We start from the raw sequence: 24,950 nt of genomic DNA on the forward strand, positions 1-24,950 counted from the left end.
CCAGAAATTGATTAATTCACCAAGAGATTTGAACCTCAAATGGTAAGCAATTCATTACTAAGTGACATGGTGCATTAACCCTTTACCGACATGTGACATACTATTACGTCACATGCCAGATGCGGGTGTATGAAGAGGGCTCACAGGTTGAGCCCTCACCATACAAGATGGGTGTTTGCTGCATATTGCTGGATGCATTTAAATCCCAGTGGCAAGTGGGCGCCACCATCTTGGATTCGAATGCTGCCCCCTGTGAGGTCAACAGGGGGTGGTGATCAGTTGCCATGACAGCTTTGGTTCTTACGAAGACCTGAAGCTATCTGCTTCTAACCTATTCATTACAATGTGTGATTTGCACATTGTAATGAATGATAGGTAAAATCCCCAAACACAGCCATGCAGATGTATGGAAGCATATGGTAGGATCAAACAGACAACCTAGGGTTAAAGTATGTTAGACGATCTGAAAAATAGTAAAAAAGAAAATTAAAAAAGTTTTAAAAAATTAAAAAATCTTAATTAAATATCTAAAAATTCAAACCCTTTTTTCCTACAACTCATATAATTATAAATAAACAGTAAAAATCATAAACATGTTAGGTATCGCCACATCCCAAAATATCCAATCTATCAAAATATAATAACGGTTATTCACGGCATTTAACCCCATAATGGAAAATAGTGCCCAAAGTTGAAAATACCACTTTTTGTCATTCTGAAAAATATAAAAATTCTTTTAAAAAGGATCAAAAGGCCGTAGAGTGGTAGCATTGAAAACATCATCAAAAGTCTGAAAAAAAATTACAACACCCACATCTCCGCACACCGAAGTACGAAAAAACAGCATAATCTAGAATGTATTAATGGCAATGGTCAGGTAACGATCAAATAGTAAAGTATCCATTCAGGAATCATAGCAGATAAGGTCTTGCGCCATAAAAAAACAGCTCCCAAATTGAGGTGCCCTTATATGCAGCAAGATGCTAAAGTGTCAGTGGAGGAACATAATAACCCATTCTAGATTATCCTATTTTGTCTCTCCTGCCTCCCTCTGTTACTGTTGTCAGATCGGATCTAGGACTCAGTGGTCTAATATGCTCCTAATGAGCCTATTTTTATAGGCAAAACATGTCATGTATGATTTGACCAAGCAACCTACGAACTTGTCTATCTCTTTTTGGGACTTACCATCCCAATCTTGGCTGCCCAGACTGCTTCTTACCTGGAGGAGGAATAGCTTCCATATTTGTGTGTGTTGTGTGTCTCTGGATGAATGTGTTTTTCTCACTTCCTATCATCCCAATAGTAAATATAAGTGGGGGTGTGCATTAAACCTAGTGATCCTACCCCTGAATGTATAATAAAGTAAAGGTTGTGTATCACTGTAGACGATAGAGTTAATTTTTATAAAAAATAGATAGTGTTCACAGCGACGTTTCGGCCCTTTGTCAAACACACAGGGGAAAATTTATCATCAAGTTTCTGAGGTAAAACTGTTCTAGTTGCCCATGGCAACCAATCAGAGCCCAGCTTTTATTTTATAAACGGCTGCGGGGAAATGAAAACTGAGCTCTGATTGGTTGCCATGGGGAACTAGAATAGTTCTGCTCTAAGAGACTTATGATAAATCTTCCCCACTGTTGTTGAACGCCATGCACACGTGCAGTCAGCACTATCTGTCATCTCTATTTACCAAATATTTATATATATTTTACTAGAGTTCTTTTTAGTCCGAATAAGTACCAAACAATCGTGTGTGTCTACATTTAATTTGATAAACCTTTACTTTCTGGCATTTTCATAACATCCACAACATTTAAATTATGCTATAGAGGGGAGGCATCCAAATAACCCTGTAAATATAATATCTTTTTAAAAGCTTTCCAGAATTCCAAAATTCCTACCAGTGCTCAGGGCTGCATCCGCCATGAGGCAAGATAAGAATCTCTACTCAGGCGGTAGATGCTTGAGCCCTGTTGGGGGCGGCAGCCTTGGTGGCGCTCTGTTGCTCTGAAGGACCCAGGTGGCATGTGGTGGCATTACACCACCTGCGTCCCAGCACAGAGCATTCAGTGGGTAAGTAAGAGATTTCTTATTTTTATTTCTGGGGAATAATATTAAAAAATTACGGAGTCTGGGGGGTTGGATATAATATGATTCGGGTTGGCTGGGCAGTATATAATGTGCATATATGGTGGAAATAGGTAGACTATGCCTGAGGGGCTGTATTTAATGTGCCTATATGGATGGATATAGGTAGACTATGCCTGGGGAGCTGTATATAATGTGCCTATATGGATGGATATAGGTAGACTATGCCTGGGGAGCTGTATATAATGTGTATATATGGATGGATATGGCTAGACTATGCCTGGGAGCTGTATATAATGTGCATATATGGATGGATATAGGTAGACTATGCCTGGGAACTGTATGAAATGTGCATATATGGATATGGGGTAGACTATGCCTAGAGGGCTGTATGAAATGTGCATATATGGATGGATATAGGTAGACTATAACTGGGGGCTGAATATAATATGTCTGTTTGTTTTGTTTTTAAACGTTCATTTATTTATCTTTTTTTTTAAAGATAGGTACATCCACACATAAGAGGAAAACACAAAGACAAAATCAAATATAAACAATAAGCAGAAGAATCAACATGACAATTCTTAGACAAAACCACAGAGAAAAAAAAGGTATATAATATGTTTATGTGGGTGGGTGTGGTCAGACTATAACTGGGGGGTTGTATATAATATAATCACTTGGGCTTTATATAATATATTGTATATGGAAATATTTATTTATAATTTAACTAGGGCTATATATAATATGCTGTATATACTCGAGTATAAGCCGAGTTTTTCAGCACAAAAAATGTGCAGAAAACCCTCACCTCGGAAAAGGAAAAAAACTAACAGTGTAATCACCGTCCGAAACCCCTAGCAGGTCCTCTTCTATACAGCGATGCTCCGACATCGGCTCCATTTCCCTGCGCTGTCCATCGCAGGGATCGTGACGTCAGATGCTCGCTGACATACTACTATGTATGTCGGCATTTGCACATACCATGGTGTTAACGAGTGGCTGACTTCACAATCCCTGAGATGGACAGAACGGAGCCGATGCCGAAGCACCGCTGTATAGAAGAGGACCTGTCGGGGGTGTCGGAAGGTGAGTACCCCATTTGTTTTTTTTCTTCAGGCATTATATTGGGGGCAGGGGCTGCAGGCTATATACAAGGTGGCTGGCAGGCTATATACTACAGGGGTTGGCAGCCTATATACTAGAGGGGGCTGGAAGGCTATATACTACAGGAGCTGGAACACTATATACTACAGGGGCTGGCAGGCTATATACTACAGGGGGCTGGCAGGCTATATACTACAGGGGGCAGGCAGGCTATATACTACAGGGGGCTGGCAGGCTATACACTACAGGGGCTACAGGCTATACACTACAGGGGGCTGGCAGGTTATACACTAAAATGGGCTGGCAAGCTATATACTACAGGAGCTGGCAGGCAATATACTATGGGGGCTGGCAGGCAATATACTACAGGGGGCTGGCAGGCTACATACTACTGGGGGCTGGCAAGCTATACACTACAGGGGCTGCCAGGCTATATACTACAGGGGGCTGCAGGCTATATATTACAGGGGGCTGCAGGCTATATACTATAGGGGGCTGACTAGCTATATACTGGGGAGGCTGTGACAAATGCATTTCCCACCCTCAGCTAATACTCAAGTCAATAGTTTTTTTGAGTTTTTTTGTGTTAAAATTAGGGGTCGGCTTATACTCGAGTATATACAGTAATCACAGGAGGCTGTACATAATATATCTATGTATAAGCATGTATGTGTAGTATAATGGTGGTCTTTGTATGATATATATAGATGTATGTATAATATAACTGTGGGGCTATATTTAATAGAATTAGGGGGAGCTGTATATGGAGGTTTGATACGAGAATGGAAGGAGCTTAATATGGCTTATTGTTTATAATTAAGGTCGATGACGTATAGATTTTGATTCAACTCTGGCATCCGTTTAACATTTAATTGGGGGGGGGGGCTTTTTTATTTTGAGACCTTTTAAAAAACAGAAGGCAGTTGTATATAAATGTGTAAATTAGAGGGGACTGTATGTATAAATTAGGAGGGAGCTGTATATTCATAGTAACGTTGTAGCCTATACCATATGTCATACCGCCATACAGTGAAGGGCACTACCCCCATACAGTGAGGGGCACCACCGCAATACAGTGAGGGGCACCACCGCCATACAGTGAGGAACACTACCGCCCTACAGTGAAGAATTCCGCCATACAGTGAAAAGCACCACCGCCATACAGTGAGGAGCACCACCACCATACATTGAAGAATTCCGCCATACAGTGAGGAGCACCACCGCCATACAGTGAGGGGCACCAACGCCATACAGTGAGGGGCACCAACACCATACAGTGAAGAATTCTGCCATACAGTGGCACCACCGCGATACAGTGAGGAGCACCACCGCCATACAGTGAGGGGCACCACCGCCATACATTGAAGAATTCCGCCATACAGTGAGGAGCACCAACGCCATACAGTGAGGGGCACCAACACCATACAGTGAAGAATTCTGCCATACAGTGGCACCACTGCCATACAGTGAGGAGCACCACCGGCATACAGTGAGGGGCACCACCGCCATACTGTGAGGGGCACCACCGCCATACAGTGAAGAATTCCGCCATACAGTGAGGAGCACCACCGCCATACAGTGAGGGGCACCAACGCCATACAGTGAGGGGCACCAACACCATACAGTGAAGAATTCTGCCATACAGTGGCACCACCGCGATACAGTGAGGAGCACCACCGCCATACAGTGAGGGGCACCACCGCCATACATTGAAGAATTCCGCCATACAGTGAGGGGCACCAACGCCATACAGTGAGGGGCACCAACACCATACAGTGAAGAATTCTGCCATACAGTGGCACCACTGCCATACAGTGAGGAGCACCACCGGCATACAGTGAGGGGCACCACCGCCATACTGTGAGGGGCACCACCGCCATACAGTGAAGAATTCCGCCATACAGTGAGGAGCACCACCGCCATACAGTGAGGAGCACCACCGCCATACAGTGAGGGGCACCACCGCCATACAGTGAAGAATTCCGCCATACAGTGAGGGGCACCACCACCATACAGTGAGGGACACCACTGCCATACATTGAGGGGCACCACCGCCATACAGTGAGGGGCACAACCACCATACAGTGAGGGGCACCACCGCCATACAGTGAGGGACACTACTGCCATACAGTGAGGAACACTTCTGCCATACAGTGAGGAACACTTCCGCCATACAGTAAGGAAGAATACAGCCATACAGTAAGGAAGAATACAGCCATACAGTGAGAAATACAGCCATACAGTGAGGAACACTAACGCCATACAGTAAGGAACACTACCCCCATACAGTGAGGAACACTACCCCCATACAGTGAGGAACACTACTACCATACAGTGAGGAATACAGCCATACAGTGAGGAACACTACCGCTATACCATGAGGAACAGTACTGTCATACAGTGAGGAACACTACCCCATACAGTATGGAACACTAACGCCATACAATGAGGAAGACTACCGCCATATAGTAAGAAACACTACCGCCATACTGTGAGGGACACTACCGCCATACTGTGAGGAACACTTCCCCCATACAGTGAGGAATACTACCCACATACAGTGAGGAACACTACCCCCATACAGTGAGGAACACTACTGCCATACACTGAGGAACACTACCGCCATACAGTGAGGAACACTTCCGCCATACAGTGAGGAACACTACCGCCATACAGTAAGGAAGAATACAGCCATACAGTGAGAAATACAGCCATACAGTGAGGAACACTACCACCATACAGTGAGGAACACTACCCCCATACTGTGAGGAACACTACCACCATACAGTGAGGAATACAGCCATACAGTGAGGAACACTTCCGCCATACCATGAGGAACAGTTCTGTCATACACTGAGGAACCCTACTCGATACAATGAGGAACACTACCGCCATACAGTGAGGGACACTACCCCCATACAGTATGGAACACTGACGCCATACAATGAGGAACACTACCGCCATATAGTAAGGAACACTACCGCCATATTGTGAGGAACACTACCGCCATACTGTGAGGAACACTTCCCCCATACAGTGAGGAACACTACCGCCATACAGTGAGGGGCACTACCACCATACAGTGAGGAACACTACCGCCATACTGTGAGGAACACTTCCCCCATACAGTGAGGAACACTACCGCCATACAGTGAGGGGCACTACCGCCATAAAGTGAGGAACACTACCCCCATACAGTGAGGAACACTACCGCCATACAATGAGGAAGACTACCCCCATACAGTGAGGAATATTACCACCATACAGTGAGGAACATTACCGCCATACAGTGAGGAACACTACCCTCATACAGTCAGGAACACTACTGCCATACAGTGAGGAACACTACCGCCATACAGTGAGGGACACTACCTGCATACAGTGAGGGACACTACCCCCATACAGTGAGGAACACTACCGCCATACAGTGAGGAACACTACCCCCATACAGTGAGAAACAATACATCCATACAGTGAGGAACACTACATCCATACAGTGAGGAACATTACCACCATACAGTGAGAAAACCTACATCCATGCAGTGAAGAATACAGCCATACAGTGTGGGACACTACCGCCATACAGTGAGGGACACTACTGCCATACAGTGAGGGACACTACTGCCATACAGTGAGGAAAACTACCCCCCATACAGTGGGGAAAAAAAAGATTTAAAAAAAATTCACACAAATCAATGTAAACTTCGGATTTGTGATATATCAAAGTTTTCCTGAAATTCTAAATGAAATTAGAATTGTTAGAATCAATTTGCCCATCTCTATTGGTAATCATTTCCTTGGTAATATGTTCCTAAGCATTTAGTGCAAGGTAAGGAAATAAAAAATTAGATGAACTAAACTTCTCTGTGGTACTTAGTTTCACATATCTGATGAAAAAATGTATATGAATTTTGAAGAACTCTGTTATACTCTACATTATACATTTAAATAACAGCCAGCCCCTAATGTAATACTCAGGATTGAAGAACAGTTCAATCTCAGCTGCTATTGCCTGGCGTGATCAACAAGAGACGGGTCCTGGCGTGATCAACAAGAGAAGGGGTCTATCATTACCTCACTAAGTTCTAACTCAGTCCCTGAGGATATTCTATTCTAATGCCATCAACTTTTTATTTAAATTATTATTATTATTATTATTAAAACTATAAATCAGATAACATTAAAAAAGATGTTCTCCCCTATATGGTTTTAACTTATCCATTAACTTAAACACCAAATTTGAATAAATACATTTTTTTGTAAATAAAGGGAACCATAAAATATTTTATATATATTTTATCACATGAAAAAATGAAAGAAAACTATTGAAAACAATCAAAATTAGACAACAATAATAGCTGTTCTGTGTCCTTATGGGTTAAAAGAAGAACAAATAGAAGGATTATTTTCTGGAAGTAAATCATACATAAAAATTAGCAGGAACGTTCTACAGAACATTGACTGCCTCGGGGAAAAATGCTGTTCAGTTACAGGCGGAAAAATCTCTCTGTTAGGATCATTTATTGGATAATTAAAAAGTGATAGCGGTTTGTTTGTATTGGCATAGTATCCTTCACAGCAGGTCCCTATGGTCCACAGATCATCTCTCTTGAAATATAAGGGTTTAATAGAGTTTAAGCAAGTCTTCAAACAGATGGTGTGGAAGGTTCTGTCAACATTGCCAGTAATTACTGGAAAACAGAGATACTTGTCAAACTGATAGGTCCTTGGAGACCATCTCCCCAGGCTTTATCTGAAGCAAAGGATCTCATCTACAAACAAGAGCAGCAGCACACAGAGATTTTACTTCAGCTGATCTTGTCATTATTGAATATTGCTCTGATCATATAAATGAAGCCTGTGCAAGCATCAAAGCAGCATGACTGGTTATTGAATGTGTGTGTAAATGTGCTGCCTGCTTGAATAAGGATACAGACAAGAGTGGATTACACAAGACATGGTTCTTTCTCATTCTATTCTCTTTGGAAGAATTGAAATGTTTACTAGAGTCAGTTGACGATGCAATAACTGCATTGCACAAATCATTATAGTTTACACAGCGAGAGACATTTATGATAGTAAACTAAACATGTTTCAGGTGAAAAGGGGAATGTTCCAGAAATAGCATCTCTTTGTAATAAAAATAAAATATCTATTTAAGTAGAATTTATCAGGGTCCCACACATAAAATAAAAACATCGAAGTGGGTGAAGTCCTGCAAGACATTCTGAAATGCATGAAAAGTTGCCTTTTTTTGACCGCCTCAACAAAATAAGTAGATGTTTGGAAGAACCTTGGACTTCTGACAACAACACTGGGGATTCTTGACTTCTTGACTTTCGTGATCCAGTTACCCTCTCTACCTAGTTGGTGGAATAGATGGCGCCCGTGTACCTGAGCTCTGGCAGGACATGTTGGTGCTCTTTTCTTTATAGCTGCCGTTTGGGTTCCTTTGCTTGTTCTACATGTTTATTGCATGTTCCCTTATTCTGCACAAGCCTGATGTGGTATCCGTGCAGTGTATAGTTTTGTATTCTTTATCTGGGACTGCAACCCCAAATGTTACCCAGTTTTGAAGGAGTATTTACAGTTATTTCTGTTAACAAACTGTTAATGAAAACTTATCGAACCATAAACAAAACAGTAGAACATTAGATAAACTAGATATTAAGCCACTAGAGCCTGTTGAAAAATGTAAAGTTTTTTGCACAATGTTAAAAACTAATAAAATGCTTAAAACAAAAATTGACACATCTTGCATCAATGGAACAAATGATGAAGATCAGCCCAAAATGCCAGTTTTAACAACAAGCTTTATTTTTTCAACAGGAATGAGAACTTTTGAGTTTTCCGTGCTCAATTTCCAGAAACCATAACTTTTTTATTTTAATGACATAAGAGTTCTTGTGTTTTTGCATTTATATTTGTGTTTTCCAATTAATTAATTTTTATGGTAAAAAGAGCATAACCATAAGAATTTATTATGTATTTTCTGAGGGGGAGCGGAACAGTATAAAAACATGCTAAAATGATTGTTACTGATTAACAAGACACCAAAGTTGTAAAGGTTTTCTCATGCTTTACTAGAAAATAATACACTTTTTTGTAAAAAAAAAAAATGTTTATATATGTAGCCATAACCTTTTAAAAGTTATTAAAAGAGAATTATCCTTATTTATAGTAGGATAAGAAACTATTTAATAAGTACTATTCTGGGGTACATTTTTGTTGGCAGGTAGGAAGCACTAAAATGACAAAAGGTTGTTACAGTTGCAGCAATCTTATATATATATATAATTATATACGGAGTGCTGCTGCTTCCTTGCTTGGAATTTTTGGTACTTATGGGATTTTGAGTCAGATCCTTTTGAAGCCTGCACCCACCACAAATTTCAATTCGTTTTTTGATTGTGCTGCTCTGCCTATCTTTTTTGTTTATAAATATAAATAACTATAGAGTGAACCTTGCTATAATTCAATAGTTGCAGTGCATTATAACTAAGTTTTTCACTGACATATAGCCAATTGGACCCAGCCTGGACCTGACAACCTCCTGTACTTGGCAGACTTAAGGCCTTGCACAGGCCACTTAATGTCATGGCAGACCCCACAACCCCTCAATCATATTGCAAGAGGGAACCTGTCTAGCACCTTAGCTGTCTATGTTCATTCTGATGCAAGAATTACCTGCTAAGGATAAGCATACTAGTTTAATTGGTTAGGTTTTGTTTTTTTTTGTCATTTGCGTAACACATTTCAAAAGCCATAACTTTATTTTTACATTAGCAGAGCTGTATGAGGGTTTCTTTTTTGTGGGACAAATTCTAGTTTTGTGGCACCATTTGATATTCCATGCAATATATTGGGATTTGCTGGAATTGAAAAAATGCAGTGGCACCATTTTCCAACAACTTTAAAAAATATAAAAGCTAAAACATATTTTAATCAATTAAAAATAAAGTATTAGTTTTGTCATATATACTACACTGTACTGAGCTGGGTAAGGGTTAATTTTTTTTAGCAGTTAAAGAAGATATTTCCATCAATACTATTTGGTTAACTGTCCACGCTGTCAGTCACTTTTTAAATAATGACTATTTAGATATTTTGCCATTATTTCTTTTAATGCATTTACTACATGGGATTGTTATTTGTATATTTTAATAGATTTACATTTTTTGGAAGTGGGGATACTTAACATGTTTATGATATTGTTTATTTATTTTGATACATATAATAGAGGGAAAGAGGGTAAGATTAAAATTTATATTTTTAAAATAATTTTTACACTTTTAAAAAAATATCTTTTTAGGCCCCCTAGGTTGTTTGAACAACATAAGATCTGTACGCTATATAAATAAAGAATTATTATTATTAGAGATGAGCGAGTATACTCGTCCGAGCTTGATGCTCATTCGAGTATTTGAGTACTTGGAACGGCTCGGAGCGGGCATGGAGGAGCGGGGCTGGAGCGGGAATGGAGGAGCAGAGCGGGCATGGAGGAGCGGGCATGGAGGAGCGGAGCGAGGGCTGGAGCGGGCATGGAGGAGCGGAGCGGGCATCACGGAGCGGAGCGGGGGCTGGAGCGAAACGGAGTGGGCATGGAGGAAAGGAGCGGGGGCTGAAGTGGAGGCTGGAGCGGAGCGGGCTGGAGCAGGACCAACAGCACAGAAAGAACACAGTGAAGAACACATTGCAGATGTTCCAAACATCTGCTAACTTATCGGAAGACATGCAGGCCAGACGGTGTTCTTCACAATAGTATATGAACAACATTATGTGTGAAGAACACATTGCAGATGTACTATTCATATACAATAGTATATGAAGAACAAACACATATTGTTCTTCATATACAATTGTGAAGAACACCGTTCGGCGCGAGTCTTCCGATAAGTTAGCAGATGTACGGAACATCTGCAATGTGTTCTTCATTGTGTTCTTTCAATGTGTTCTCTCAGTGAAAACATCTGCAAACATCTGCAATGTGTTCTTCTTTAGTGTTCTTTCAATGTGTTCTTTCAGTGAAAAATGCTCGAAAAGTTAGCCCCGAGTAACGAGCACTCGAGCATTTTAGTGCTCACTCATCTCTAATTATTATTATTATTATTATTATTATTATTATTGAGACTAAGAAAGGTCCAGCATATTTTTTTACATTTTCTTTACTTCCTGCCTTTCATCCAAAAAATTGTTATGTTTCTTTTTACAGAGCATTTGAGGGCTTGTTTTTTGTGGGTAAATAGTACTTAATAGTTTTAATGGTACCACTTGCATTTTCACATTTCCATTTTTACTCCCCTCCACCTAAATGCCAGAACCTTTTTTAAAACCTTTCCAGAAACTTTTTTAAACCTTATTTTTTGCAGGACATATTGTGCTTTATAATGCTATTTAGTATTCCATGCAATGTACTTGAAAGGAATTTAAAATGTTGTGAAATTAATGAAAATGGACATTTACACAATTTTCTTTCAAGACCACTTTTTATGGCTTTCACTGTGTTCCTTTATTCTGTGGGTCATTACAATCATATATTTTTATTATGTTTGAATACTGATAAATTTGTGTCTTTTTTATGGATCAAACTAATACAGGCAGTCCCCGAGTTACGTACAAGATAGGGTCCGGAGGTTTGTTCTTAAGTTGAATTTGTTGAATGGTGTTACCCATATGGGATACACATCGTTATATTGAACAGCATTTTCATTTTAACCACCCCCCATCTTTAAAAACCATAACTTGTTTATTTTTCTATGTAATGAGTATATGAGGGCTTGCTTTCTGTTTAAATTGTGCACCTTAGTATTTCATATTCCTTGCCATGTATTGGGAAGCTGGAAATATTCCCAAATGCTATGAAATCATTTTTTTCCTTTTTTTGCACAATGAGCTGTCATTTTATCTTTAGGATTAGTTTACCTTTAGATTACTTTTTATTAACATTTTTCTGTGTTGCAAAATGTAAAAATTGTCTGTTTTCATTAATTAGTTCACCTATGGGAATAACCATTTTTATAAGAGATGAGCAGACCCAAACTTTACGTTTAGGTAAAGACTTTAGTCTTTCATGAGAATTGATTGTCGCTCCCCGATGACATGATGGAGAGTGACAATCCCATCCAATATACTATCCAGGTAGTTTTGCTGGTGGCAGTTAAATGGTTAACTGATGGTTCCAGCACTGATCATGGGTGTGAGCAATTGTGTTTGCTGCATAATGCAGCAAGCACCCACCATTCATAAAGGGGGCTCAGAAGAAAAATTATAAAGTAAATGCTATTACAAAAGAAATAAACAATTAAAACTTAGATGCATGTCAGAATATGCAATATCAATTCACAAATTGTATTGTTCATATTCTGAGAATATGAACAATACTTACATATGGTAAAATTTATTAAAAAAAGGAACTAATGGCAAGAATTTTGGAAACACCACTTAAAAGCAATATGATGTATTGTATAACAAATATACAGAATAAATAAAATGTTTTTGTGTTGCTCCATTCTCATAATGATGTAAACAAGCCTTCAGTTACAGATCTGTATCAAAACAAGGTTTTTTCTGATGCCAAAATCTATTTGAGTCTTGAATCCACTTGTCAGAGACATGCTGAATTTGGGGTAAATAATGTAGAAAACTGACATAAATATTTTTCCATCTCCGGTTCATCTCTCTAGGGATCACATTGAACTTCAGTTTTCATAACTCTATGATCCATCACAGCAGACGGTGCTAGCAACCATAGTACCCCCTACTGGCAGTCCCCTGCATAGCAGATTTTAACATTCACTTGTAAGTCTGCAGGTGGTGATAGACGGTAATGGCAACTGCTGCAAATTGTAAAGAGTAAATCATTTAAAAATCTGTCTGCTCTTTTTTAACTGTGCACTGCTGGAGGAGTATAAGCCCAGTTTCCTGCAGCGGCCTGTGTATTATTACTGTCTAACAAGAAACTAAAGCTGACTGTGTCTATGCATAGAATTATACACATTTTAAGGCTGCATTATACTAAGAATGGTGAAAGTATAAATACAAGAATATCAGCACACACATATCGTAGCCATACAATGAATATTGGTTACTACTGCAGAATGAAAACAAATAAAGAGCTGTAACATATTTGCTGGTTATGCCTTCTGTATAATCTTGACAAATCAAAACAGGCAGCAGAAAGACATAAAGTATTTAAACTCATGTTTTTTTTGTATCAGAATGTCACACACCTTGGGTTGTCCTAGAGAAGAGCAGGAGTTAGATGTAATGAGCCTCATCCATTTATCATATTTGTTTCTAGCGGAGGAAGAACAGGTAAAGAATATCCCCTATTGACAATAAAACTCAGTGGGGCTCATTTACTAAGGGTTGCAGATTGCACTTTTGTAGGAGTGCTCGCGGTTTTCAGGGATTGCACGTCTTGGACAGGTATTTAACAAGTGTCCGCGCTGGGATTGTGTCGCACACTATCGTTTTTTGGCGCAGGTGTGCTGGCTTCCATGCGTCACAAATTGTGGGACGATCCGACTGATCCGGCTGAGCATGGGATTTAACTTTCAAATTGTGTTGCAAGACAAGGAAGAAGAAGGTGAACTACGTCTTAGTGAATTGCGGCAGAGTGCATTATAGTCGGGCAATGCACTTTCGGTGAACTCCAGCGGCTGCGTAAGTAAATGAGCCCCAATATTTTTTAAGTTTACAGTAAATGTTAGTGGGTATTATAGGCTAAAAAAGTAATGCATTTGTTTCCCAAAAAATGCCTTTTGCACTGTTATTAAACATTTACAACATATTTTGAGACTGATAAATATAAAAGTGGCTTTTAAATTGTAATTTGTCCAAATGGACATGAATGCCTAAAAATATATAACCAGATTTCCTAATTTACAAAAGATGTCCTACTGTCTCTTTTCTTTAATTTTAGAAAATGGAGAAATGAATCATATTTTAGTGAAAAGTTTTAAAGGGAACCAGCCCTTATAATAGAAAGATGTACAACGCCTTGTAAGGCTAAATCCCCATCAGACAGTCTTACACAACTTGACGTAGCATCATCACGCCAGTTGTGTCCTTCAGTGGTGTGTTACAAACTTTAAATAGCTTAGTTAAAACCATTATTTCAGGTTACGACTAAGGATGTGAAGCCAAAATGTCCAAAATGTCCAGACCATGTTTTTTAATCTAAACTTCATAAATTAAGATTTTTTGACAGAAGCTTCTTTTTCCCGCTGCCTGGAAGCTAGATCACCAGTTTTGTATCAAGTCATCTGCAGTAATGGCCCCTACTCAAAGATCCGTGCATCGGCACTTTAGACCGGATTGAACAGAATGAGGTGAGCTGGACGCAAAGAAAAACATTTTTTCTTCTCGTGTCTAGCATTATCATGTCAATTTATATTGCAGCTTTTCAATGTAATGACTGACAACAATAGGAACCAATAGTTTGGGTTGTCTCTGTTTTGAAAGAAATTGGGCACACCCACTGCAACACAAAATAAGTAATAGACCTGTCCTATGTGTCAACAACTCAAGACTAAGGCTCTGAAGTGTCGAGCCAATGGTATATCTGGCACTAATAGTCCCTCAAAGATACTAACCAGTGTAAACACGAGTGTTGGAACACACCATAATACATTTCTCCTACAGATTCTGTGCAAATGTATATGGGAAAATGGCTAATACAATAAGTGGCCCATAGTAGTGTGTCCTAGCAATGATTTCTATCTGATGTACTCTAGTACTGTGGCCCTCGTCTGTATATAGTGATGAGTGAGAGGTACATGCACCTTTCCTCACATTAAACGATCTTGCTGTGCTGTTCTGAACACCTGCACTATTACGTTCTTTTCTTGGATTGCTTTTAATAAGAAAAAATTAACAAAGTAAAATTTGTTGACAGTGTGCACAGTCTCCCCAGCAGGCGCTCTGCTTCTCTGCTGTCACAGTCCTCACGTTCATTTCTGCAGGTGCTAAATACATGCTGACAAGAACATATGTTACTAATCTTAACCTCTTCAGTGCCAGATGGACCATCTCGCAATAAAGACTCCCTTTGTTAAGTGCCTGGCAAATGCACAATAGCATAATCCTAATTCATGCTAAGTGTATATTTATTATGTGTGCTAATTGCTTTATTTCATGCCTTGCGTAAAAATGTAAATGGTCTGAAAAATGAAATTTTTACTAATAGCACTAACCTCTGTGTGAGAGTTGGCTTCATATAAAAATAAATATGTTACTTTATTTTAATAAATTGGGATTGCAATTTAGAAGCAGTTATTCTATTACAGCAACAGATCTGCCACAACATCACAGATCGGGATTATCAGCGTCTTCAAAAAACAGGTACAACTCTTGTTTTCATGTTATACAGATTATATATATATACACCATTACCTAGTTGTTTTTATTTTATTTCAAAACCTATTACTCTCATTGGGCTCATATAAATGTTATAAAAGGCTACTATAATAGAGTATACATCCAACTGTATTGTGTACTGATGTGATGTGTAAGATATGCTGGGATGTGTAAAAAAAAACCCTCACTGCTTCTAAAGAAATGAAGGGGACAATTGGAAGCCACATGCCGACCAACTCTATAAAAGCAGAAGTTTTAGCCATTTGCTGTTCAAGAGCATTGTTTAGGAGGAAGATCATGAGCAATAATCTCAGAGAAGCAAATGTTGCTGCCTATTAACCTTGGAAGGACTACTATGCCTTTTTAAATTATATAAAGTCCATCATTCCAAAAATGACAAAGATTGTTCACAAGTAAAATATATATTTGATTGTTTTCCCATGAGGAAATAGGCGGCTTCCAGCTATGCAAAATCATTTGGGGAGATGGTACTTAATTTCTGTTAACTCATTTGATATTCTTTTTATTCTTCAAGTCAATTTCCTAGCTGTTTAGCCCTTTAGATACAATTGTGAAAAAGTAAAAAGCAAAACACAAACATCATACATTTGTTATTTTATCATCAATAAAAACTAATACAATGAAATAATTAAACACACCAAACAAAAATGCCACAAAAGGCTTCTTCCATTCAGAGCCCCACTATATGCACCTACAACAGTTTTTGACCACTTTAAAGTTATTTATGTATTCTGCAGGAATTGGGTAACAGGCTACTGGTTACAATTGTTGAGGAAGAAAACTGCAGCACTGCTTAAGATAAGATTAACAATTCAGTGTCTTAATTCACACATCATGCTATATTTCGACCACCAAAGCCATATTTATCAAGCATGCTTAGGTGCATGATAACACTGCTTTGGAGGAAAGCTGGAGGCTGGATGATGGAGGGGGAGGACCTGGTCCCAAGGTCTTGGCATAAAGGGTCAAAGAAAAAATAGTCATTTCTCAGCAACTGCATCCCAGGGGAACCAAGCTTCTAGGAAGTAATCCATTTTATTTTAATTCATGGGAGATGTTTAAAGTGTAACAAAGTTGCCAAATGCTGTTTGTTGACTAGGAGTTTAAAAAATTTTATGATTCACATGGAGTTTCTTATAAATATGAATTCTAAATTCGTTACAAATATCATTTGGTCTTTGAAACAAATTCAGAATTTTTCAGGAAAATTTGGAAAATTGATGTTTGAAACCTGGTTGTGTAAATCTCTTCTTATTCTCATAAAATAAATAACTTAAAAAAGGATGTCAACATTAAGGAGAAATATGGTAAATGTAAGTCTTGCCACGCTGATTAGTTACAAACTGGCTGATGAGTGTTTACAAATCTGAAAATCACAAATGATTCAATATTTTCCCAATTTTTTTTAAATGCTACACATATCAACCAAAATCTACTATTGACGCAAAGTACAACATGTTACAAAAAATCACTTGGATAAGTGATAGTGATCTAAAGTTATTACCATATAGTGCCCATTATACTGAAGATGAAAATGAGCCATGTCTTCAAAGTAAGACTTAAGAAGGCTCCTTGTGAGAGACAATGGCCTACAGTCATTAAAACGTTTGCGCCAGTTTTCTGTCTGACTTTTCACTGAAAAGAGTGCGAAGTGCTGGCACATGTATTCATAAAATGCCTGCACCAGTTTTGTGTCGCGTCTGCTCTGTGTTCAACAAGACAGAAAAAAATGTGCGCCTAATGGGGCTTGTTAATGCAGAGTTTCTGCAGCATGAACAAAATGCGCCCAAAAAAATGGTGCACACTTCCCGAGCAGTGCAGGGGGCACCAGATTTATCAATAATATTAAATTGATAAAGGGGATTGTAAAATATTTAGGGGATTTGGTTGGTGATCTAAATTGAATTTAAGATTAGGATCTGGATCCTGAAATTACATTTATTATGGTCTGATAATAAAATATAGGTCCTGAAAGAGCTCTTCAAAGCTGGAAAATATTGTATTTCAAGAGGTAACAAGGAAAAAATGATTAACAGCTATAAACTTCTCACCAATTTCATTTGATATGGCTCTGTAATGTAATAGTTCTAAAAACCTTATGGTAAATATACTCCTTAACTAAGACAGTTGTGTCATGCCTGTAGAATTCTAGATAATAGAGAATTCATTGTGGATAGGCATTGTTGCATTATTAGATTAAGAGACAGTAATATGCCAATCATTTCAGTGTTTTTTTTTCTTTGTACAGAAGAAGATTAGCTTTCATTAGAATCAAATGACTAGCAATAGTTAAACTGTAGACATTCCTCACCCTTCATATTCTAGGGCTTTGAGATCTATCTGCTCCTTCGGGTCCATCACTGCCCATAATCAATGCCTTCCTTCTGAGAACATTAATTGTGTATAATGAGAGTCTCCCACCAATATATCCTTGAACCTAAAAGGCCTGTACAGCTTCTTCCTTTATTCAATCAAATCATCTCTACAATTGTCCTTCTTAAGTTAGATAATACCTTTTAAGCCCTGTATTTTAATATAAAAATCAGATGTAACAGGCAAACCTAATGGAAGTGCTAACATTTGAGAACCAGGAGGATGGCTACCATTATCCTAAATAATGTCTGAAGATTACAGAAAACACTGTGTTTCAAAAGGTAGAAACTAATCCAGCACTTTCAAATGATTCCCTGAATAAAAATCATAGAATAACAGATTTTCTTCTAAAACAACTATAGCTTTTCAATAAAACAGCTTGGCAGAGCAAGATGGGAAAGATATTTCATGTAGAGCAGTAGAGTAAAGTTGTCTTGGTCATTTTTATATTAAGAAATGTATGTTTCTTTGCAATTTATGTTATGTTATATTAAGTCGAACCATATGAAAGACAATGGGGCACATTTATTATGGACAGTGCAAACTGCACCATGTGCCTATCTGGCGCCCCCTGCACTGCTGCCACAGAGTGCACAATTTTTTTTGGTTCTCCTTTAACATGGAGCGTGCAACACATTTCTGTTAGACTTTGCATGTTAAATGTGGTGCATGATCCGACTGTGCACCATAACACCCATTTCATTGACAAAATTTGTGTCGTGGGAAGAATAGTGCAGCCGCGACACAAAAGGGTTGCGTGCTACACAAATGTGGTGCAGGCATTTCTTAAATATCTGTGCAAGCAGTTTGTGGGTGCTTTATTTACCCAAGTGCAATGTTTCAGGTTTCAGATCCTATTCAGGATCCTTTCTCAAACCCGTTTTTTTTTTCACTAATTTCTGGAGTGCGGTCTCGTTTTTTGGAATATATTGCCTGATGTGTCAAGATCAGTTTGGGATATGCAAAAATCTTGTTTCAAGATTTATCTTAACCCACCAAATTGATAAACTTTATCTGCAAGTAAAAGAGTTGAATATATATTTTTAAATTCTATATTCAAATAGCCAATTTGCTTTTCTATTCTGGAATATTCTAGAAAAAAAAGCATCTATCCAGCTAGGTTAAACCTGGAGCATCGCATTCTTTGTCATATATAGAACATAGACTGCCTGTCTTCGGGGTCAATGAAAATCGGATGGACAATACACAGAAGCACAAAATGTAATACGTTGGCCATGGCTGTAATTAGTTAGTGAAAATCCATGAAAAAAGGATGCCAGATTGACCAAATGCATGGATGCAAACTGACCATGAAAAATTTACATTTCACTGTCCATTTTGCAACATTCCTGTGTAGGTAGCATAAAGTTTGCATTTCAAACCACTGCACTAGGCCACACATTTTTACAGATGGAAAAATAGACCAAAAGTAGATTTCACAAAAAATAAGTCAAGCAAGTTACAATTGTCCTACATTTATTTGCTTGTTTGATTGTTTAAAAGTCGCTTGTTTCTATTCTTTCATGCATTCTTTCACTTCTCTTTATAATCTGTTGTGTCATTAAATGAGTCGATAATACATGGACAAAAGCAAAAATGTTACATGGCCATAAACAATGCAATCAACATGAAAAGAATGAATTATCAACAATCACATACTTGCTCTTAGTGTTTACATCAGATAAAAATTGCACATCTTCAATCGGCCTAGTGATTTATTGCACAAAAATTGACTGGTGCATAAGAGGCTTTAACACAAAACTATTATCAAATTTTCTCCTGTTTTTTGTTTGCTTCCATATAGTCCTGTTCTGTTTTTGATGAAATCATCATGACCTATATCCAATTACCTTTTTGAACTGTATTTGAGATTGTGTAAATTTGGGGGGAGTTTATCATGCCTTGTATGTCAGTTTTATGGCGTACAAGGTATGAAAAAAATGTAATTCCTGGTACACAGCCTCATTGTGGTCAATGAACTTAAAAGCCATCCAAATATGCCCCTCAGATAAAGGAGGATGAGTAGTTATCTTGGATATGTATATTCTCTCTATACTTGTTGATACCAGTGTTTATAAGTGGTTAAAAGAAGAAAAGGACCTCCACAGTGCACACCGACCTTGGACACATCCTATAGGAAGGGATTTATACGGGCATACTTAACCATGTGCCGAGTTTCTTCTACCTGATACACATATGTTCCCTGTAATTTATTCCCTAACAAAAGCACAACCAAATAACTTTTTACCACCAATTAAGATGCATGGGTGGATGTATTAACAGATCCAGAACTTTTTCTCCAGCTCGAATCCACAAATGTTCAGACAGTGTTCAAAGAAACTTCATCTTTATTTAATTCGCATTAAAAACTGGCACATACATCATAAAATCAATTTGGATTTTATGATGTATGTGCCCGTTTTTTTGGCTAAGTAGGGGACGTTGTCGGTTCTCATATCAGGTTTGAAAATGGCACAATGGTTTTCCACAGCTGTATCAGATGAAGCATTGGTCTATCCAATTCTGTATTTTCTGATGCTGTCTGGTTCAAATAAAATTAAGTATTTTTTCCATGCATTTCGTAGTATCTGACTTCTTCCTCAGTGGCAAAAGAGAATGCTATGATATGCAGCTTTGTAGATTATAAAAAAGTAAGTATAAAAACATGTACTGGTTTAGCTGCAAAAAACAAACAAAAATCTGGTATGGACTTATTTGAAATTGACGTTAGTCCAATATTATAACCCTCAATCTGAATATACAAAACTATAATAAAATAAAATGATTCATAACAAATAAAAACATACAACATATACAAATACTATATACATACAAAAACAGATTCTATAATCTGTTTATTACTACAGTTGGAAATGCATAGAAATGGGCACCTGATGCATCTATATTATGATTAGTAGCAAAGTGATGATCAAGAATGATTCTTAATGCCATTTTTGATATTACGTAGGTGTTCACCCATCCTTTTCTTGTTGATCCAATATATTGCTTGAGACATGGGCATTGCTGCCATTGCTGAGCATGGATGCCACATACAGTTGCATTATTGGCATTACCTTCACTTGTGAAACTTTTTCCAAGTTTCTCTGAAAACAATTATATCAACCCCAATATTACATTGTAGTTGAGTTCATTGCATATTTTCTATTCTTTAGCAGGATTCTATTCTTCATCATATCTTACCCCAAAGGTAAAACCAAGGCTAAAATATAACATATAAAAACTGTTAAGAGTGTCACCTTACAAATATTGCGTTACATGCTTGGTATGTCATTGGATTGGTTTAGTGGGTTTGAAATTACAATATAGATAAACTGGTAAAAGACATTGGGGGGAGGGGGATTATTAGGATTGGTGCATCCGAGGGGTACCCTGTGCTATCTAAATTGGGCCCATGCTATTTAAGGGGGTGGCCTCTGCTATCTGACTAAGGGGGCCCTGTGCTTTCTGAAGATGAGCTCTGTGCTTTTCTTTTAGGTTCACAATGGCCGAAATCATAAGTGTAGCAAATTCTGCACCGGTTAGTCATGGTGATTATGTTATGTGACAATATAAAAACATACAGAGAAGCACATAGGTGGAACCAAATTTGTGCAGTAAGTGATGTCTGTATCTGCTTCGTGGCAGCCCTATTGTGCAGTACATTTATTGCTGGTGTATTTTTTTTGTAGGGGTATTCACTGCTGATATCTATGTGTGCTTTATATCCATTGCTGGTACTGTATATATATATATATATATATATATATATATATGTGTGTGTGTGTGTAGTATATATTTATGTGTGTTGTATTTTCATTATAATTTTACATGTGTGTTATTATGTGTGTGTGGTGGGGGATGTCACTATGGGGGACATGTATTCATAGTTTTGTGTTTCTGGGGTGAAGTTATGAGACTTTTGGCGGCTAGTTTTTGTACCTTATGTATGATCATGTCTTTTTACTTGTGATACATATTCAGTTTTTCTTGTCCTAACTGGTGCAAATTGTGGGATTTTTTGAGACTTTTTGTTGCAAATGTCTCAAATCCATATGGACACAGGCAACGTGAAGGGTTATATACAGGAGTGGCCACTACTGTTAATTTAGGATTTGAGGCTGTGTCCTTCATTTTTAAGCACTGTAGTCACACCCCAGGGAGATGACGACACATGAGGCTGTGGTCACACGTGGTGTTAAGGGTGCGGTCACACGTTGCATTTTGAAACCTATTACAACAGCTGAGGAGAGGTTATTTGCCTAATTACATTACTGTTAACATTTGCATTTATAAAACGCATAGTAAACGCGATGTGAACACATGCATTAACATTGCATTAACTGTTTAATTAATTGTGTTAATTTGTTAGTTAACACAATGTTAACACAAGTGTTAACATAAATGTTAACATATGTTTAATTAATCAAATCTAAGGCGTCATAAGTAACCAATAAACTAAAAAAAACGGTAAATGCAAAAATTTCAGAATTTTCATAAAACAGATCACTGTGCAAAATGTTCAACATTTAAAGCAAGTGAAATAATTCCAATTTACATGTTAAAATAGGGTCCATGAAAAAAATCCTTCTTTTGCACCGGCCCTGGACCTGGTGCAGATTTGCGCCTGATAAGTCGCAAAAATAAGCAAAAAAAGGGATACATAAGGAAAAAGTCGCACGGGAACATCTGGGAAACAAAGATACATAAGGCACACTGCACAAGGTGCAGACCAAGGCAAAAAACTACTGAGTAAAAAGTCACAAAAAAGTTGCAAAAATGACAAAAGTCACAAAAATTAGACTATTTTACTGGCAGAAATAATGATACATATCCCCCAATGTATCATTGTAAAAAAAAATTTTTAATACAGTGGATTCTGATTCTTCCAATTTTTGCCTGGATGCTGGACATATCCTGACATCCGTCACAGAACTATAGAAGAGACTGGAAGAAGAGCGGACCAAAATCCCAACAGAGCAGTGTGAGAGACTAGTGATATCCTGTTTTGCTAAAGTCTTTCAAAGCAAAGGCCTGTGCACTTCCTACTTATTAGTGACTATTGTAAAATTTTGTTAGAATCTTTTTATGTGCTACAGTCATTGCTATATTCTAATCATGGTTTTTGCAAAATATAGGTTTAATGTTGATAGTCTTTGGTTATTTTGTAAAACACTGTTGCAGTAGCATGGTGTATCCCTGTATCCATCAAATATTCATTGAAACGTCTCAGAACATCATGTGTGTATCATTCCCACATTTTCATGGTGTGTAGTGGAGAAGAAAAGTAATTATTTTAATAATCCTTATGAAGAAAAGTATTAGAGTACATAAGCCTTCATAGGGCACTTCCAAACTAAATTAGTCACCAAAAATGTACAGTTTTTCAAATCTTTTGAAAATTTAAGAACTTGCTTCTAAAACTATAAACTTTCTAACATCCGTAAAAAAGGAAACATAAAACAAATTATAGAAATATAAAGAAGACAAATGGCAAAAGGCTTCTACAAAAAAAGATTAGTGGTAGAACATTTGAAACTTTGAAAATTGTAATTTTTTTCAGAATTTTCCTAAATTATTAAATTTTTACCCCTAAAAAAAGTAACATAAACCACAATGTTTCACGAAAAAACAATCTCAAAATCTCGGGGATATGTTAAAGTGTTGAAAAGTTATTACCACAGGAAGAGACATTGGTCAAATTTCTTAAAAAAGGACTGAGCCTTAACACACAAACAGGCTACATCCTTAAGGGGTTACATACAAATATTGTTGTTAGCCTTCAGTGTCAGAGCCCATTTGTTCATTGGAAAACCCCTTTAAGATTTTATACCATGTTTATATTTTATTTAGATTATTTTCTAGTTACACTGGTCACACCTTTATACTTCTGAGGCCGTATGTGGACATATTATTAGATTTACTATTGGTTTCATATTCTCCCCTTATCTGGAACCTAAACTTCTGCTTATAAAGGGTGTCTGGAGCCAGTAGCTTCTAACAAACTTGCTTCATTTCATTGTTCGAAGACCACACACAAATGTGTGCAACAATTAAATGTTCCCAAAAGAAAATCAATAAGGAGGTATTGCTGCCTGCTGTACCTGTAACAATTACTGCCATTGTATGAATAGACTTACCGAGTGTACCTCCTGTTCTTCAATAATTGTTTTTTATTCTTACATGGAGAGATGAGCTCGCAAGATGAATTCTCTGCACAATCAACTCTATACGGAGACACAGTACATAACACAGACAACTGTCAGCACAAGGCCAATAGTCTGAGAGATTGTTTCATCTTGAGTCCTAATAAATTAGAAAAGAAATGTTGTTCTTGAGAGTAATATTTTTTTTTCGATATATTGTTTTCAAATTGTACTTCTATAAACAAAACTTTGTATGACATCTATGAGATACAAGACAATACTATTATAGTCTTCTATCTCATGTATAAACAACATAAACTCATACTTAAAGCTACAGTACTTCACTAAAATGTATTTCACATTATTAATTTTCCTTACTTCTGCTGAAAGCACTGGATTACATCTCCTTGTAAAGAGGAGTACTGGAGTATAACCACAACTAAATATTCCTTCCCATTCTCACAATCTTATAATGTAGGGAACTGTAGCAATATTATGTCGTTGGCTCCGTAAAAATAACTTCCTTAGTCTAAACTATCTGAATATTAGACCAGATCATTGCAGGGTACCAACAGATATTTCTGCCAGGAGAGTAGAGAGTATTAATGATGGGTGCACATAATTAATGGAAGTAGAGTGTCCTCCTCTAGTGTATGACCCACTATTGTGTCACACGCGACCCCTTTGTGCCGCAGCTGTGCTAACCTCCATGCTACACAAATTATGGGGAGTGCCGTCGGTCGGTCCAACTGATTCGGACCAAATGCTGTATTTAACTTGCAAATTGTGTCACATGCTGTTAAAGGTGCACCACAAAAGGCCAGAGTGAGGAAGCGACAGATTCATGATTTCTGG

The 24,950-nt window shown here is 37.8% G+C and overlaps 1 protein-coding gene across 5 annotated transcripts in view; it reads right to left on the reverse strand.

The window, feature by feature from the left end:
* SOX2 (SRY-box transcription factor 2) overlaps positions 1-24,950 on the reverse strand; it is a 508,319-nt gene that overhangs the window by 283,378 nt on the left and 199,991 nt on the right. For 2 of the 5 annotated variants that reach the window (XR_011854274.1, XR_011854275.1), the window contains one exon: positions 24,090-24,255. The exons of the other annotated variants lie outside the window; for them this stretch is intronic. The gene's annotated coding sequence lies outside the window, so the exon portion shown is untranslated. The remainder of the gene's footprint in view (positions 1-24,089; positions 24,256-24,950) is intronic. 5 annotated transcript variants of the gene reach the window in all.

Source organism: Engystomops pustulosus, chromosome 3 (genome assembly GCF_040894005.1).
Source record: "Engystomops pustulosus chromosome 3, aEngPut4.maternal, whole genome shotgun sequence".
Lineage (NCBI taxonomy): Eukaryota > Metazoa > Chordata > Amphibia > Anura > Leptodactylidae > Engystomops > Engystomops pustulosus.